The sequence below is a fragment of the Pelophylax lessonae genome, assembly GCF_965119305.1.
Source record: "Pelophylax lessonae genome assembly, chromosome: 3".
NCBI classification, from domain to species: Eukaryota; Metazoa; Chordata; class Amphibia; order Anura; family Ranidae; genus Pelophylax; species Pelophylax lessonae.
The window spans coordinates 369150844-369165383 of record NC_138770.1 but is presented as its reverse complement, the minus strand read 5'-3'; positions in this window follow the sequence as shown (position 1 = coordinate 369165383).

Here is a 14540-nt window from a genome sequence, read left to right as displayed (position 1 = left end):
TGCAGATTTTCAGTTTCTGGGGCATCGGTGAGGAGATCCTGCCAGCTCAATTTAAAATGGACTTTAAGATGCAGCAGCAGATTGAACCCCTGCCATGTTCCACTACAAGCAGAAGGGTCTATTTTGGGTGGAGTCTGCTTTAATGCCAATCTGTAGCGTTATTAAATAGTCCTTGTATAGTTAATGCTTCCAGGTCCATGTTTGGTTAGTGCTTTTTAATTTATTTTCCTGCAGTGGCCTTAGACTGCAGAAAAATTGGGTAAAACTATGATCTGCACCACTAGCCAAAGGTTCTGCACAGGAAGAGTCAGGCAAAAGGCAGTAAACAAACATAGGGCCTGGTCTCCTGAAGGGTACTCGCAATAAATCAGAAAGCACATGGCAGGGTGTGCCAGCTATACTATCGGATTGTTTGGTAAAGCTACAGATTGCACTTTGAGCAGATTATCCCCTTGTTTTGTATGTAACAGAATACACTTTTGATAAACTGACAAACTGTCTATATAGCTTATGTTTACCTTTTTTCATCTTTAGGAGTTCTTAAACATTTAAGATGTGTAACAATTTTACAGTCATGTTTATGTAAAATGCTTTGTTTTAAAAAAAGAAAAACTTGACAGAATGGCAGATGTGTGCTTCTGCTTTTTTTTTCCTCCTCTTTATACATGTTTTGGAGAACGTATACATGTTTTAAACTGGACATGCACTAGTAGATTTTCAAACAAATGTCCATACAAACATTTCATATAGAAAATCAAATCCATACATTCAATAACTTGATAAAAGTACAGATTTGATTTTAATACTTTTGGAATGCATGTAATTTCCCATACCGGAACCACTTTTACGTTTGTAAATTTGAGGCAAATTCTTCATAGTATATGGCCAATTTTAGACTTTTTTTTTTTTTTTTTTTCTGGTGTAGCAACCTTTTTAAATGTCTGCTTTCTGTTTCCAATTTTTTTTTCCTTGGAACTTTCTTTTTTGAAATGACAACTTTGTTGTGTAGCAGTTTAAATAAATAACTCTATTGCAACATGTTATTGTGAAGCAGCATTAAAAAAAAAAAAAAAAAAAAATCTTGGGTTTCCAGAAAAAAATATGATACTCCCCTAGATGGATGCAACATCGATCCAATGCTGCATTTTTCCCCTGCCACCTCTATGCTGAAAACTGAGTGATCAAACACTATTGATTGCTCAATTCTTTCCACTCTTAGCAGAGCGGTGACTATCAGTCACTGGCTCTCTGCTTTGCTGTTCTAGTGCTCACTGGAGTGCCCGGCTGGTTCAGTTTCCCAGCAGCTTGCTGAGAGGCTGACCCAGCTGCCAGTCAGCCAGCTTGGTGGATCCCCATTGTAAAGGCTTTAGCCTGCTGTCGGCTGAAAATTATTCAAAGGAGTGCAGAATAAACTTTGCCCATACTTATGCTTTTTTTTTTTTTTAATTTCTTTATTTATCCGATTTATATGAGTTCAGAACATACAAAATGCATAAACATGAAAGACAGCAGAGGTATCGACCAGGAACATTCCAAACATTAAAGGGCGGAATCAGTTGGCTTAGTTGTGGACATAAGGTAATGTAAAAACAAGCCTCCTTTGTAGTAATAACCAAGAGAACTGTCAGACAAAAAACAAAGGCCAAACATTGTTTCCTGTCTCCAGGAGAGAATTATGTGGCAAAGCTCATCTCAATCATAATGGGGTCAGTGATAGTGATGTCGCAAAGATAAAATTCGCCGTTCGCGAACATCGGTGAATGTTCGCAAACATTGCGAACCGCCATAGACTTTAATAGGCAGGCGAATTTTAAAACCCACAGGGACTCTTTCTGGCCACAATAGTAATGGAAAAGTTGTTTCAAGGGGACAAACATCTGGACTGTGGCATGCTGGAGGGGGATCCATGGCAAAACTCCCATGGAGAATTACGTAGTTGACGCAGAGTCGGGTTTTATTCCATAAAGGGCATAAATCACCTAACATTCCTAAATTGTTTGGAATAACATGCTTTAAAACATCCAGTGTGTGTAATATCAGGTATGATGTATCGATCAGGTAGTGTAAGGGTTACGCCCGCTTCACAGTGACAGACCAAACTCCCCGTTTTCCCCGTGGCAAACAGACCAGAACCGACCAAAATGGGACAGGAACTGGGCTTTAAGGGTTAGGTTTAGTGTTAGGGGCTAGGGTTAGGGTTATGGTGAGATACTTAGGGTTAGAGTTAGTAACCCTACGCCTCTAACCCTAAGCACTAAAAATAACCCTAACCCTAACCCTAATTCAAATTTTTTTCTGGTTCTGGACATGCTACAGAGCTGAAACTTCACAGGTACACTTTTTAGACCCCCAGACACTGAATCACACAAAAAGTTCTTAAAAAATTGTAATTTTTTGATAGAGAGCCAATTATTGGAAAGATTAAATAAAAAAAAAAAAAAATTCTTTGGATTTAGCATCTGGGGGGTCTAAAAGGTGTACCTGTGAAGTTTCTGCTCTGTAGCATGTCCGGAACCAGAAAAAATTACGAATTGGGGCTAGGGTTAGGGTTATGGTTAGAGGGTTAGGTTTAGTGGTTAGGGGTTAGGGTTATGGTGAGATACTTGGGGTTAGAGTTAGTAGCCCTACCCCTCTAACTCTAACCCTAAGCACTAAAAATAACCCTAACCTTAGCCCTGACCCTAACCCTAATTCTATTTTTTTTTCTGGTTCTGGACATGCTACAGAGCTGAAACTTCACAGGTACACTTTTTAGACCCCCCCCCCCCCCCCCAGATACTAAATCACACACAGTTATTAAAAATTGTCCTTTTTGATAGAGAGCCAATGATTGGAAAAATAAAAAATGTCTTTGAATTTAGCATCTGGGGGGGTCTAAAAAGTGTACCTGTGAAGTTTCAGCTCTGTAGCATGTCCGGAACCAGAAAAAATTACGAATTAGGGTTATTTTTATGGCTAGGCTTAGAGGGTTATGGTTAGAGGGTTAGGTTTAGTGTTAGGGGCTAGGGTTAGGGTTACGGTGAGATACTTAGGGTTAGAGTTAGTAGCCCTACCCCTCTAACTCTAACCCTAAGCACTAAAAATAGCCCTAACCCTAATTCTATTTTTTTCTGGTTCTGGACATGCTACAGAGCTGAAACTTCACAGGTACACTTTTCTCTAGCGCTCATTGACAGACGTAGTCCTCGGTGATACACCACCTTCGGGTTATGTTGCCTCCACAGGAGCAGGACTAGACAGGAAATTAAAAAGCTCTGGCCACACCCCAGGGGCAGTCCCAGAGGGTATATCCTCTCTCTCTCTGCCTCAGCAAATCAGTTATTTTCTGTCTAGTTAGGAGTAAGGACCTAGATACCTTGCTGAGATCTTAGGTCCTGGCAAGAATTTTTTCTTAAAGGATTTTTTTAGACAGCTTTTTTCTCCAGTGTTCCTGTGAGATCTTCAAGCAAGAAAGCTGAACTGGGCGACCGGTGGTCACCCCAGTTCAGCCTACGAGCGCGTGCAGGCCATAGCTCCGCGCTGGGTCGGCCGCGACAAAGTCCCATTAAAAGGACTGTCCACGCGAGTTAAACGTCTCGCTGAAACGCCAAAGACCATGAGTCACGGCGTCCGTATCGGTCGACAGCCCTCCCGCCCCGGTGGAGAGGGGTACTGTCAGGAGTTGGTGCCCGCCTGGTTCCGGTATGGTGAGTAGTATGTTCCCCCTTTCCCCCTGACGGGTTTTGTGGTGAACGCGGGCCCCTCTCTGTATGGTAAGATAGAGTCCCTTTCTATCCTACAACATGACACAGATCCTCCTACTTTGAGTGTGATTTTATGTGTGCAAAAAGCCAGGAGGCTTGGTTTGGGAGCTAACAATCTAATTGTATACATGTTTTTAAAGATGTAATCTGTGGCATTCTGGGAATCTTATGGGTTAAGAATAAGCTACCTACCAGTCAGAAGCCACGGACATGTAGACTGCCTTCCTAATCAGATCTCCAGCTATCAGCAGGCCTCCCGAACGGCCATGCGGTCCGCCAGGGCCGGTACCGCCAACCACGCCATATCCCCATGCAGTGAGAGTGTTGTGTGCCCTGCAGCACACCGCTATTCAGTACGGGCCGCCGCCATTTTTTTTTTTTTGCTGGATCGCACGAGCCGCCATTTTGGCGTAGCCTCGTGTCTCCAGCATGGGGGCGGCCATGTTTGAGGTGATCCAAACACCTCGTGGAGCTTGGGGGAGGCGCCGGAAGGCGTACAGAGGGGCAGAGCCGCCTCCTTTCTTCCTGGGCAGCCAGCCAAAAGACTTCCTGTTTGTTAAGACAGCGCTGTAACCTGTTGCAGTTAAACTCTGAGCATCAAGTGGTGAGCCTGGGGGTTTATCTCTCTCTCTCTCTCTCTCGATCGATAGGGATCCCTAGCAGGTAACACTAAGGGGCTTTTGTGGCGCTGGGGGTCGGAAAAAAAAAAAAAAAAAGAAAAGTTTTATTTTTGAATTATATTATCCAGGAAGTAACTGGAGTTATCATGGACCCTGCCACACATATTCCCCCACCTGTTTCCCTCGAGGGGGCCACGGGACCCACCGGTGCACAGAGTATAGAGTCATTTACAGCAATTTTGGAGTCTATGGTGGCTCGGGTGGAGGCGGCCTGTCAGGGACGGGGGTCAAGGAAGTGACCCCCGCCTACCCCTATACCATCTGACACCTCTGACTCAGATTCAGAGGTGGTCACGGCAGTTGCAGGTTCCTCTGCAAGGGCTGTTATCCCAGGTAAAGCCCCCTCAGACAGTGAGGAGGACGCTTCTTCTCCTGCTATTATTCAGGAAGAAGCATTGGTGGACGCACTAGTTGTGGCAGTGCAGGAAACCTTAAAACTTGAGGCTTTACCGGCAGAGGCAACTGAAACAGAGATAGACGATGAAGGCTTTTCCTGTACCTAAATGTTTCGGTAATCAGATTAAAGGAGAATGGGACCATTCTAAACGTACCTTTACTATTTCCAAGCGTATTGCTAGACGCTATCCGTTTGAGGAATCCATCATTAAGAAATGGACGGTACCACCAGTCGTGGATCCGCTTATTTCCAGGCTGAATAAAGCCACGGTTATTCCAGTGGAGGACACTTCGTCCTTTAAGGATCCGGTGGATCGAAAGATGGAAGCAGAGTCCCGCACCATCTTCTCTCTGATAGGGTCAGCTTTTAGACCAGTAATTGTTATTGGTCTAGTTTCCCAGACACTTACGGAATGGGCGAAAATGGTACGCCAAGATCTTAGGGGAAAAGATATTCCCCAGGAGACATCTGATTTGATGGAACAGATTATACAAGGGCTACAGTTTATCTGTGACGCAGCCTTGGACACTACTCCCTTATTAGGGCATGCATCTAAGACAGCGGTGATCCTCAGACGTGTGCTGTGGTTAAAATGCTGGTCAGCTGACCTAGGTTCCAAGAAGACCTTGACAAATCTCCCCTTTCAGGGGAATCGTCTATTTGGGGCCAACCTAGATGAAATCATTAAGGATGCCACTGGGGGCAAGAGCACTTTTTTGCCACAGGCTGCTAAAGCTAAGGGACCTCGCAACAAGCGAGGACCTTTCTTTACCGCCCATAAAGGGCGCCCGGCTGGTACTAGCGGGAAAGGCAAGACTCCTCCAGGAGGGTTCAAGAGGGGCTGGTCGGACAAGCAAAGGACCAACCCAGCCAAACCCGAAGCTAAGGAGTACACAGCCTGAAGGTGCGCCCCCACCCGGTTTCAGGGTGGGGGGACGTTTTCACCGGTATTCAGGACATTAGATCGAGCATCAACCACTACTACCGGTGCGATTCTTCCCTTCCAACATTTAAGTACTACAGGAAGCGGTAATTACCGTTCCCTGAATAGCGGGCTGGATGTTGAGATCTTTTCCTTTACCTTTTCCTAAGATTAGTCCCGATACCTCACAGGAATCGGATCTGGTTGACCAGGTAGGCCAAGTAGCCTCTAGTCGGGTGACTTCAGTCCCTGAGGTACAACCAGAAAAGATCACCTTTCCTGATAACTATCAGGTATCTGATAAATGTGTGGGAACAGAAAACGACCAGACTTTCTCGGATGGTCGGGGCCAGATACCTCTAGGGACGCCTGGTTCAGATTCAATCAGCGCCAGTGGTCCTAGAAATTCTAGGCTGGCCTCCTCAAGCCGGCCTGGCCGACTTGGACATGTTAGTCGTACACGTTCCGTGGGAACTTCGTCTCAGGGAGTGTCTATGGTCTCAAGGACCAATTTACCATCATGCTTTACAGTTGCTGGGTTTAATGGCCTGGCCATTGAGACCCAAGTACTGAAGGACAGAGGTTTGTCAGCTTCAGTCATTCCTACCCTTATTAAAGCAAGGAAAGCGACTTCCAGCAAAGTCTATTATCACACATAGAAAACTTATATTGCGTGGTGCGAATCTTTAGGATTTCCTCCACGTACCTATTCGGTGTCTCGAATATTGGCCTTTTTGCAACAAAGGGTTGAGCAGAAGCTAGCCTTGAGCACCATCAAGGGTCAAGTTTCAGCATTAGCAATCTTCTTTCAGAAGCCTTTAGCTACCAAATCCTTGGTGCGGAATTTCATCCAGGGGGTGCGGCACCTGGCTCCTCCAGTCCGCGCGCCCTTACCGCCGTGGGATCTTAATTTGGTTTTGTTGGTTCTACAGAAACCTCCTTTTGAAAACATCAGGGAGATTCCCTTGCTTACTTTATCCCAGAAAGTGGCCTTCTTGGTGGCTATTACTTCTGCTCGCAGGGTGTCAGAACTGGCTGCATTATCATGCCAGTCCCCATACCTAGTGATTCATAGGGATAAGGTAGTACTTCATCCTAAGCCATCTTTTCTTCCTAAGGTGGTTTCAGATTTTCATCTGAATGAGGATATTGTACTACCTTCCTTGTGTCCTCAGCCCAAGCATCATCGGGAACATGCGTTGCATTCCTTAGATGTGGTTCGGGCAATCAGGGTATACCTGAAAGCTACGGAATCTTTCCGTAAGACGGATTCACTTTTTGTGATCACGGATGGCCCCAGAAAGGGTTTGCCTGCATCTGCCGCGACCATTGCCAAATGGATTAGACAAACGGTGGTACAGGCTTATTCTATTAAGGGTCAGAGTCCTCCGTTCCCTGTTAGGGCGCACTCCACTCGAGCGCTCAGTACTTCCTGGGCCTTTCGCCATCAGGCGTCAGTGGTCCAGGTATGTAAGGCGGCCACCTGGTCGTCAGTACATACCTTTACAAAATTCTATAAAATTGATGTGACGGCATCGGCGGATGCCTCATTTGGCCGCAAGGTTTTGCAGGCCGCAATTTGAGGAGACCGGTGGTCTACCTCGAGGGTTTTTTTCTGTTTGAAAAAAAAAAAAAAAAAATTGTTTTCTCTTTTTTTGTTGAGTCTCATCATTAAGGATGAGCATTGTAAACTTCTAGTTGGCACCGGTTGGGCCTTCTAGATTGGGATTTGATTTCCATTTTCCCACCCCTCAGTTGTGATACTGCTCTGGGACGTCCCGAAGGTGGTGTATCACCGAGGACTACGTCTGTCAATGAGCGCTAGAGAAAAATGGATTTTTGTAAAATCTTACCGTAAAATCCATTTCTCTTAGCTCATTGACAGACGTAGTCCCCGCCCCTCTGTTTTTTTGAGTTGGGTTAAAATCTCTAAAGACTGCTTTTTCACATAACTGATTTGCTGAGGCAGAGAGAGAGAGAGGATATACCCTCTGGGACTGCCCCTGGGGTGTGGCCAGAGCTTTTTAATTTCCTGTCTAGTCCTGCTCCTGTGGAGGCAACATAACCCGAAGGTGGTGTATCACCGAGGACTACGTCTGTCAATGAGCTAAGAGAAAAGGATTTTACGGTAAGATTTTACAAAAATCCATTTTTTAGACCCCCCCCCCCCCAGACAATAAATCCAAAGAAATTTTATTTTTTTATTTTTTCCAATATTTGGCTCTCTATCAAAAATTACAATTTTTAAGAGTGTGATTTAGTGTCTAGGGCGTCTAAAAAGTGTACCTGTGAAATTTCAGCTCTGTAGCATGTCCAGAACCAGGAAAAAAGATCATTTTTCAGTAGAGCAGGGATGGTGGGAAGCCCTTTTACACCTATATGATCTTTTTTTTTCTGGTTCTGGACATGCTACAGAGCTGAAACTTCACAGGTACGCTTTTTAGACCCCCCCAGACAATAAATCCAAAAAAAAAGTCATGCCTGCCACCGTATATATCAGTGGTGGGTGGGCAGTGGGCACAGTACACTCTGTGGACCTGACAGTCACTGGCACCCAGGCAACTGCAATTATAAAAAAAATATATATTTTTAATTTGCAAGCTGCTGTGCCACCGTATATATATCAGTGGTGGGTGGGCATGCAGTGGCACTGCAGTGGGCACAGTACACTCTGTGGACCTGACAGTCACTGGCAGCCCAGGCAACTGCAATAATAAAAAATATTTTTTTTTTTTCAATTTGCAACAAGATGCTGTGCCACCGTATATACAGTGGGTACGGAAAGTATTCAGACCCCCTTAAATTTTTCACTCTTTGTTATATTGCAGCCATTTGCTAAAATCATTTAGGTTCATTCTTTTTCCTCATGAATGTACACATAGCACCCCATACTGACAGAAAAACACAGAATTGTTGACATTGTTGCAGATTTATTAAAAAAGAAAAACTGAAATATCACATGGTCCTAAGTATTCAGACCCTTTGCTCAGTATTTAGTAGAAGCCCCCTTTTGATCTAATACAGCCAGGAGTCTTTTTGGGAAAGATGCAACAAGTCTTTCACACCTGGATTTGGGAATCCTCTGCCATTCCTCCTTGCAGATCCTCTCCAGTTCTGTCAGGTTGGATGGTAAACGTTGGTGGACAGCCATTTTTAGGTCTCTCCAAAGATGCTCAATTGGGTTTAAGTCAGGGCTCTGGCTGGGCCATTCAAGAACAGTCACGGAGTTGTTGTGAAGCCACTCCTTCATTATTTTAGCTGTGTGCTTAGGGTCATTGTCTTGTTGGAAGGTAAACCTTCGGCCCAGTCTGAGGTCCAGAGCACTCTGGAGAAGGTTTTTGTCCAGGATATCCCTGTACTTGGCCGCATTCATCTTTCCCTCGATTGCAACCAGTCGTCCTGTCCCTGCAGCTGAAAAACACCCCCACAGCATGATGCTGCCCCCACCATGCTTCACTGTTGGGACTGTATTGAACAGGTGATGAGCAGTGCCTGGTTTTCTCCACACATACAGCTTAGAATTAAGGCTAAAAAGTTCTATTTTGGTCTCATCAGACCAGAGAATCTTATTTTCTCTTACGTCCTCCGACAGTCGCCGCCACTTCATATTCATCACTAATGGGGTTATTGACCTTTGCTCCGTAGGAGTAGCTAGGCAACAAAATAGTTAATATCAAAGCTTTTAGCATATCCCACCCCTAGGGGGTGGTCCCCTCAGTCAATAACTCCCTGCTTCCTGCATTCCCAACTCAGTTTCTAATGCCTAGCTTAGGAGTAGGTTGGCTGTTCCTGTGCTGGGGCTCTCAGTCTCAGCTTCTTTTCTCTTTTTGATGCCCAGTTGGTTCTCTTACTTTGGTAAGGTTCCTTTCTCTGATGTGGGTACTGCGTTGCTTTAGGCGCGGCTGCTTTTTTTCCCCACCCCTCATGTCTACACTGCTATGGGACGTCCCCATTAGTGATGAATATGAAGTGGCGGCGACTGTCGGAGGACGTAAGAGAAAACAGAATTTTTGTAAGATCTTACCTGTAAAATTCCTTTCTCTGAGTCCTCCGACAGTCGCCGCCCCCGCCCCCGCCCCTCTTATGGGGTTTGTTTATGTACTCTACTGCTATGCTACTGAAACTGAGTTGGGAATGCAGGAAGCAGGGAGGTATTGACTGAGGGGACCAACCCCTAGGGGTGGGATATGCTAAAAGCTTTGATATTAACTATTTTGTTGCCTAGCTACTCCTACGGAGCAAAGGTCAATAACCCCATTAGTGATGAATATGAAGTGGCGGCGACTGTCGGAGGACTCAGAGAAAGGAATTTTACAGGTAAGATCTTACAAAAATTCCGTTTCTCACCATCTTGGAGTCCTTCAGGTGTTTTTTTTAGCAAACTCCATGCGGGCTTTCATGTGTCTTACACTGAGGAGAGGCTTCCGTCGGGCCACTCTGCCATAAAGCCCCGACTGGTGGAGGGCTGTAGTGATGGTTGACTTTCTACAACTTTCTCCCATCTCCTGACTGCATCTATGGAGCTCAGCCACAGTGATCTTTGGGTTCTTCTTTACCTCTCTCACCAAGGCTCTTCTCCCCCGATAGCTCAGTTTGGCCGGACGGCCAGCTCTAGGAAGGGTTCTGGTCGTCCCAAACGTCTTCCATTTGAGGATTATGGAGGCCACTGTGCTCTTAGGAACCTTAAGTGCAGCAGAAATCTTTTTGTAACCTTGGCCAGATCTGTGCCTTGCCACAATTCTGTCTCTGAGCTCTTCAGGCAGTTCCTTTGACCTCATGATTCTCATTTGCTCTGACATGCATTGTGATCTGGAAGGTCTTATATAGACAGGTGTGTGGCTTTCCTAATCAAGTCCAATCAGTGTAATCAAACACAGCTGGACTCAAATGAAGGTGTAGAACCATCTCAAGGATGATCAGAAGAAATGGAAAGCACCTGAGTTAAATATATGAGTGTCACAGCAAAGGGTCTGAATACTTAGGACCATGTGATATTTCAGTTTTTCTTTTTTAATAAATCTGCAACAATGTCAACAATTCTGTGTTTTTCTGTCAGTATGGGGTGCTATGTCTACATTCATGAGGAAGAAGAATGAACCTAAATGATTTTAGCAAATGGCTGCAATATAACAAAGAGTGAAAAATTTAAGGGGGTCTGAATACTTTCCGTACCCACTGTATATCAGTGGTGGGCAGTGCACTGCAGTGGGTACAGTACACTCTGTGGACCTGACACAGCACTCACTGCAATTATGACAGAGGAAAAGAAAAAATATTTTTTAAAATGCAAGGTACTGTGCCTGTGCCACCCGAAATGAGTGTGGTGTGCACACAGTACAGTCTGTGGTGGGTCTGTGGCCTCTCACACACAGCGGGCAGGTAACAGCAGCGCACAATATATATATATATATATATATATATATATATATATATATATATATATATATAAAATACTCAAATACCAGCCCTCAAAAGGGCTTTTGGGGACAATAGATATATATATATATATATATATATATATATATATCACAGAACAAAAAAAATTACACAAATACCAGCCCTCAAAAGGGCTTTTGCGGACAATAGATATATATATATATATATATATATATATATATATATATATATATCCAAAAAAAACCTCAAATACCAGCCCTAGGAAGGGCTTTTTGGGGTGCTGTCCTTACAGCAGGAGTGTACCAAGAACACTGGCTAACAAGACCGGGAACACTGACTAACTGTCCCTAGCTATAACAGCAGCAGCACTTTCCCTGCTCTCAGTAACACAGAAATGATCTAAGATGGATGCTGCCCTTGCTTATTTATAGGAGGTGGGAGGGAGGTATGCTGATTGGCCTGGAATGTGTCTGCTGACTGTGAGATTCAGGGTCAAAGTTTGCCTCAATGATGATGTATAGGAGGCGGACCGAACATTGCATATGTTCGCCCGCAGCGGCGAACGCGAACATGCGAAGTTTGCCGGGAACCATTCGCCGGCGAACCGTTCGGTACATCCCTAGTCAGTGATAGGATTAAACAATACATATCTGGCAAATAGCATAATTTTGAAACAAGGGATAGGTCATCTAGATGAAACAGTACAAAGACTGGAGTGCAGCGATGCTCCATAGGGCCCCATCTGAACCTTTATACAACTGAGAGGGATTATAACACCAGGAGGTGATCTGAAGGAGCAACACCTGGAAAGATAATGGGATATTTATTAGGGCTTGAAGGAGAAAAAGAGGATGAGAAAGAAAACAAGGCAGAGCCCCAGGAAGCGACTGAGCAGAGTAGAGAAAGATAAGATTCCCCCCCACCGGAGGCCTCAGCTCCATGCTAGGTGGGCCGTGACCTAGCCCCATCAGACGGGAGCTGGCCTGCAAATTCAACGCCTCGCGAGGTCTCATACATTCCTCTTGGCTGACAGCCACCCCCATTTCGATGGTGAAGGGTTCTGTCTGGAGCGGTGCCCACTTGGCTTCTGGTATGGTGAGTAGCTGTGTTTCTCCCTCCCCCCCCCCATCGGAGTTATGGGTTGGTTGTGGGCCCCTCCATGGGCTGGTCGGACACCCGGTTCCCATCCTTCCCCTCAGGCATCCCCATCCTACCCCCCTTCTTCACTTATGCTCGGGCTGTGTGGGAGGTCTGGTCCACCTCCTGGGGTGGGGGGGGGGGGTTGCGCCGCCAGCAACTGGACGATCGGAGGGGGCTGTACCTGTTGGGGGCTTTTGCCAGGGCTCCCCCATCCTGCCTGGGCCTGTCCTTGATGACTAGAGATCCCTCCTGGGTCGCTGAGAGCCTTGTGGTGGCGCACATGGCCGCCATTTTGTTGTAGCCTTGTGCTGCAATGCACAGCGGCCAGGTTTGTGGTGGGTGTTACACTTTTTTGTGGGGCCTCCATGGTTACTCATGGAGTCTTTGGAGCACATCTCCCCACCTTATCCTCCTCTGAGGCTGCGGGGCCCTCCGGGTCCCATCCATCGATGCACTGAGTGAGTTCCTGGAGTCCTTTCTGTCCTGGGTGGAGGTGGTTTTTTTGGCGACGGGCTGGGGTAAAGTGCCCCCTGCCTCATCAGATCCTGAATCTGATTCAGCCGCCACAGACGTGGGTCTGCGACCACGTGCCCTGAATCCTCAGATAGTGAGGAGGATTCCTCCACTTCTGCAACCGTGCACGAAAAGGTGCTGGTGAACGCACTGATTGTATCTGTGCATGAGACTTGGATGAAGGACGCGGCTGCAACGGAGGCGCAGGTTCCTTTTGGCACTCGCAAGCCATCCAGAGCAGCAAAGGTGTTCCCTTTCTAATTGTCACTAAAGAGTGGGGACGAGCAAAGTGTCCCCTTGGGGTCACTAAGTAAGCTACTAGGCAATACCCCCTATGAGGAGCCCCTTCTTAAGAAGTGGTCTGTTCCACTGGTGGTGAACCCTCTGGTTTCCAGACCGAACAAGGCAATCATGATTCCAATTGAAGAGTCCCCGGTCTTTAAGCACCTGGCTGCCAGGAAGACGAAGGCTGTGGCCCGCAATATGTACACCCTGGCTAGTTTGGCACTAAGGCTGATATTCACCATTGCTCTAGTGTCGCAAACTCTGACCTGCTTTTGCTGAGCTGGCGAACCAGCTGTTCCAGGGGCTACAGTTTAGCTGTGATGCTTCTTTGGATGCGGCTCCCCTAGTGGCTCGGCTCTTTCGACAGTGGTACTTTGTCGTATCTTTTGGCTCAAATGCTGGTCTGCAGACCAGACTTCTAAAAGGCCTTGACTGATCTTCCCTTTTCAAGGAGATTGCCTGTTTGGTTTGGTGCTACCCTAAGTTACATCATTAAAGGTCTCACAGGGGGGAAGAGTACCTTTCTTCCGCAGGCAGCTAAGGGCAAGGACCCTCATTGCAGAAGTGGGCCCTCCTCTGCTTAAAATTAGTTTCTCTTACGTCCTCCGACAGTCGCCGCCCCCTCTAAGTCATCACTATTGGGTATTCCGCTCTGCAGGAGTAGCTAGGCATAAGACTTAGTCAAAAGAACAAAAGCATTTAGCATAGACACACCCATGGGGGCTGTGCCACTGGTCAATACCCCCCTGCCGTGATCCCTCCCAACTCAGTTTGTTTCTGCCTAGCGTCAGGCGTAGTTAGGCTTCCCTGTGCTGGAGCTACAGTCTCAGCCTTTCTAATCCTTTTTTTCTTTGATTTTCTTTGAAAATGTCAGTTTTTTCTTTGATTTACTAGCTGTTTATTTTGTCAGCTTTAGTTTTTAGTCGGATCTTCGGATGAAGATGGATTCTTGCGGAGCTGGGAATCGGACTGCCGCCCTGGTTCTCCAGGTCAGAGGGACCCCCAGCCCGCCATCGAGCGTTCAGCCATGTGTTCGTCCTGGCATCATGAACGACCCATCCCTGCTCGCAGCAGGGATGCAGCCTGTGAGGTGGCTACCTCACTGGACACATCTGCGGTGCTGCAGTGTCCTGTCCTTGGCTAACGGCATTCCCTGTCAGATGAGGACAGCGGCTTTCCGTTCATAGAGGCACCCCATGCCGTCCGGTACAGGTAAGTACTTTCTGTGTGGGGCCTCTGTCTGGGGTGGCAGTCCTGTGTTGCTGTGTATTCCCCATGTCTGTGCCTTTGCGGGGCTCCCTGATGCGATCCCTGCGGGGGTCTCCTTTTTACATGCGCTGCGGTGCTGTGTGGTTTTGGGGGCCCCTTCCCCTGTGTCACTGCGGTGTTTTGGGGATGCAGACTGTGTGTGGGCGGCCGCAGCGGATAAAAACGCGGTCCGCCATTTTAAGTATGGGCAAGCA